The sequence below is a fragment of the Bison bison genome, unplaced genomic scaffold (assembly GCF_000754665.1).
Source record: "Bison bison bison isolate TAMUID 2011002044 unplaced genomic scaffold, Bison_UMD1.0 scf7180017864181, whole genome shotgun sequence".
Taxonomy (NCBI): domain Eukaryota; kingdom Metazoa; phylum Chordata; class Mammalia; order Artiodactyla; family Bovidae; genus Bison; species Bison bison.
Genome location: NW_011494753.1, coordinates 8457271 through 8462237, shown reverse-complemented (window position 1 = coordinate 8462237; position 4967 = coordinate 8457271). Strand labels below are relative to the sequence as shown.

General features: G+C 40.1%; 1 pseudogene; it reads left to right on the top strand.

Moving 5' to 3' along the window:
- Window positions 1-562: 562 nt before the first annotated feature.
- Window positions 563-2518, top strand: LOC104991052 (annotated as a pseudogene).
- The last annotated feature ends 2449 nt before the right edge of the window (window positions 2519-4967 follow it).

The following is a 4967-nucleotide window of genomic DNA, read 5'->3' as shown; positions in this document are numbered from 1 at the left end:
CTCTCTCTGGTTTTTGGAAGACCCCTGTGAAAGGATAAAAGTCATAAAATAATCAATCCTTATTAATAGTTAAAGCTGCTCAGAAAAGGAGCTTAAAAATTAAAATTCAGTCAAAATGACCTTGGTGGTATACTAAGAGTTAAAATTCCCCAAGGGGGGTTTAGCTGAAGGTCCACTTTTCCCTATACCCAAATAGGGAGGAATAAGCAGAGACTGTGAATTTGACATAAAATGAGACCCTATGCAAATGACAAATGACATGCAAAAAGATGCAAATAAACGAAGACAGTAGGGAGGGCCCTAGTGCTCAGGGTAGAATGGAACACTGGCTTCCTCCCGTTGGATGGTAGTTCTAAGAAAGCTGCCCCATCCTCCTCCTAGGGTCTCCCGCGTGGCCCCTCTGGCTGAGAAACTTAGGCCCAAAGACTATTCTTGCTGCCCTGTTCCCTCTTCCAGTCATTTGCAGAGACCCCTGGGGCCCATTGGAGCCACTTTCTTGCCACTCTACTCTGCCTGCTGTGTGGGCCCTGGTGCTGGAGTATGGTGCTGGGTTCAGGGCACCATGGAGTCAGGACAACAGGGCATGGCGGATATTCTAGGGCACCTCCTGATCCTTCAAGGTCTGTCTCCTTCTCTCACACAGCCCCCACCCCCACCCCCATGCCATCTGTTCAACTTTTCTCTTCCTCACAGCAGTGTAAACAACAATAGTTTGCAGGGGCTGGACATCAGGCAAAACAGGGCTATGATCTTCGACAGATGGAGGGCACACGAAGTGAACCCCATATCTAACCAACTTTCTTCCTGAGGCCATTTTCCAAACTGAGATGCAGCGAACTAGACCAAACAGGAGGTGACATCTCAAACAAAGGTTTTAAAATAAGTAAGGATAATATGTTAAAGAGAATAGAGCAAAAGATGGACAAAATGGGTGAAAAGCTTGAGTATTTAAAGAGAAAACTTGAATCTATAAGAATGAAAAAATTGGTGTTTTTAGACTGCAAAATATCTGAAATTAAGAACTCACTAAATGGGTCTAACAGGACACTGTACACAGAGAAGACAAGATTAGTGACCAATCAATAGATATTATCTGGATTGAAGCACAGAGTGAAAAGGAATTGAGGAATAAACAGAGCTGAGCATAAGAGATATGTAGGACATGCTCAAATATTTGAATAAATAATGACTGAGAATTTTCTAAATATGATGGAAGGCATCAAGCCACAGATTCATGAGTATCAGTGAGGACTGAGACACTGCCATTTCTGTTGCTCAGACGTGGAGTGAGAGGCTGGGAGTGGGAGGCACTACCTGCTTCCATCCTTCACAATCTGGTGCACCAGGCGAAGCTGGCCGAGCAGTCTGAGCAATGCGATGAGACGGTGCAATCAATGAAGAAAGTAGCAGGGATGCGTGTGGATTTGACAGTTGAAGGAAGAAACCTCCTATCTCTGCATATAAAAAATGTGATTAGAACTAGAAGAGCTTCCTGGAGAATAATCATCAACAAAGAAGAAAACAGGGGAGGAGGAGACAAACTAAAAATGATTTGGGAATATCAGCAAATGGTTGAGACTGAGATACAGTTAATCCGTTGTGCCATTCTGGGTGTACTGGACAAACACCTCATTCCAGCCCCTAACATTGGCTGAGTCCAAGCTTTTCTATTATAAAATGAAAGGGGACTACCACAGGTATCTGGCTGAATTTGCCACAAGAAATGATAGGAAGGAGGCTGTGGAGAACAGCTTGATGGCTTATAAAGCTGCTAGTGTTGTTGCAATGACAGAACTTTCATCTTCACATCACATTCACTTAGGTCTTGCTCTCAGTTTTTCCGTATTTAATTCCCCTGAGCATACCTGCAGGTTGACAAAGCAGCTTTTAATGATGCAGTTGCAGAACTGAACACACTGAGTGAGGAAAGCTATAAGGACTCAACACTTACCACACAGTTGTTAGTGATAATCTGACACTATGGACTTCAGACATGCAGGGTGATGGTGAAGAGCGGAATAAAGAAGCACTGCAGGATGTGGAAGATGATAATCAGTGACACATAAAAGCCAACATGAGAAACCATCTCTGACTACCCCAGACATTCCCATCCTACCCATCTTGGAAATTCCCCCATTGTTACTAAGAACCACCAAATCTGACTTTTACATATGTTCCTGTCCTGTTGGTTTTTTTTTCCCCCATGGTTTTCTAAAGTTTGTAAAGGCAAGAGTGAATTTCTGTGGATTTTACTGGTCCCAGGTTTTAGAATCTTTAAGAACACTAACAGGACTGCATAGAGGCTTTTTCAGGATTACTGTATTGTTTCCTGAAGACGTGGCAGGATCACCATTAGCATTGGAAATTACATTCAAAAGCTATTAGAATTTTGTGTGCTGCAAGCATCTAAGAGAAAGGTTAATCACACTACTGAGGTGTATGTGGTATCATTTTCCCTTTTTCTAATTCTTTGAATTTTAAGCCAATGTTTAATTGGATCTTAGCTTGAGGTGGTTAAAGTTTGTCTGGGAAGTTTTTTGTAATGGTTTTGCTATTAAAAAGTGTTTCAAACTGTTGAAATGTTGAAAAGTATGATGCTGGTAACAGTTTAACAATTGTGGCTGCTCATTCTTGCCTCCTTTTATTCTTCTTCTGAAGCAGGTTAGCATTGAAGGTGTTATGGAAAAGCCAGCTTGCATGTTCAATTCTTTGTTTCTTCTCCCACTGGGCCCCAGCCCTTCCCTCCTTTGCTCCCTCAGCCTCTTTATTCAGTATGTGTAACTTGAAACTAATTTGTATTAGTGGATATATGACTTGAGCCATAGATACAGAATCTGTATTGTTCTTACTGAAACACAGCATGGATTAACATTAAACTGAAATAAAAGAAACCTAAATAAAACAAACCTAAATTTAAATAAAACAAAGCTAAACTTGAATAAAACAAACTCCAAATATTAGAAGTATAAAGAAAACTATACCTAGGCCCATCAAAAATCTCAAAAGCAGCCATATTTTAAAAAATTAATTTGTTTTTGGCTACACTGGGTCCTCACTGAGGCACATTAGCTCTTTGTTAAAGTGATCATATTTTTAGAGAGAGAGAGTTAGTAACCAGTTAACAGTACAATTGATGGCTAACTGTGGAAGCCAGAAGACAATGAAATGACATCTTTAAAGTGCTAAAGAAAAAAACCCTACCAATCTAGAATTCTATGCCCAGAAAAATGTCCTTCAGAAATGAAGGGAACATAAATGTGTTCAAAATTTTGTCAAGTGGACAAAAATTCAAAGAAATTGGTTTGTCACTAGCACACATTGGCAATACAGGAAGTTTTTATGGGAATTCTTCAGGATGAAGGAAAATGATCCTTGAGTGAACTTCAGGAAGGAATAAAGGCGTAGCAAAAGATTAAAATGTATATAATTATAAATGAATATTTACTAAAATAACAATAGGGAATTCCCTGGCAGTCCCATAGTTAGGACTCCACATTTTCACTTGCCAAGGGCCAAGATTCAATCCCTGGTCAGAGAACTAAGATTCCACAGTCACATGGTTAATAAATTAACCAATTAATTTTAAAAAACCAACTTAAAGCTAACAATAATATAAATTTTTTTTTAATTTTAAGTTTTTATTGGAGCTGATTTACTTTGTTGTGCAGCAGAAATGAACACAACTCTGTAAGGCCATTAATCTCTACCCCCTCCTTTACTGCTCTAGGTCCTCATGGAGCACCAAGCCAAGCTCCCTGTGCTGTACAGCAGCTTTCCACCAGCTACCTGTTTTACATACGGTAGTGCATATGTCTCGTAAGATTTTTAACATAAAAGTAAATCCACGTCAGTATATAAAAATACAAATATATATTTAAATATATAAATAAAATTATACACACACACAGGCTTCCCTGGTGGTTCAGATGGGAAAGAATCTGCCTGCAATGCAGGAGACCTGGGTTCAATCCCCGGGTTGAGAAGATCCCCTACAGCAGGGAATGGTTATCTACCCCAGTATTCTGGCCTGGAGAATTCCATGGACAGACGAGCCTGGCAGGCTAGAGATCCATGGGATCTCAAAGAGTTAGACATGACTGAGCGACTTTCACAACACAGCCTAAACTTGGAGGCTTCCCTTGTGGCTGAAATGGTAAAGTCTAATGTTCTCTGTCAGATTTTATTAGTGGTGGCAGGTGAGTGGCACATGACAATTGTGATAAATGATATTAATTAGTTTTAACTTCATTCAAGGTGCTATGGGCTTGAAGAGTATGGGCTCTGCAGACAGGCCTGGGCTTGAATTTCATCTCTGTGATTCTGACTTCTTTGGAGCCTGAGCATCCTCATCCGTAAAATGGATTGTGTAGAATAAGTAAAACGATATAGGTAATGTATAGGGCCACAATGCCTGGCCCATGTATGCGTGCATGCTAAGTTGCTTCAGTCATGTCTGACTCTTTATGACCCCATGGTCTATAGCCTGCCAGCCTCCTCTGTCCATGGGGATTCTCCAGGCAAGAATACTGGAGTGGGTTGTCATGCCCTCCTCCAGGGGATCTTCCCAATCCAGGGGTCTAACCTGAGTTTCTCACATCTCCTGTATTAGCAGGCAGGTTCTTTCCCACTAGCACCACCTGGGAAGCCCTGCCTGGCACATAGATAATGCTTAATACCACAGATGGTAGATCGTTATTTCTGAGCATCTCAGCTATGTTATAAATATTCTAAGTAGAGAGACCATATTTCTATTTTGTTGTGGTTGGGTTTTTCTTTTTTTTTTTCTTTTTTGAATTCTGGAATATTTTAATTGAAGGATAATTGCTTTACAGAATTTTGTTGTTCTGTAACATAATCAGCCATACGGCTGATTCATGTTGAGGTTTGACAAAAAACAACAAAATTCTGTAAAGCAATTATCCTTCAATTAAAAAATAAATTTTAAAAAGAAAAAAGAGACTATACCA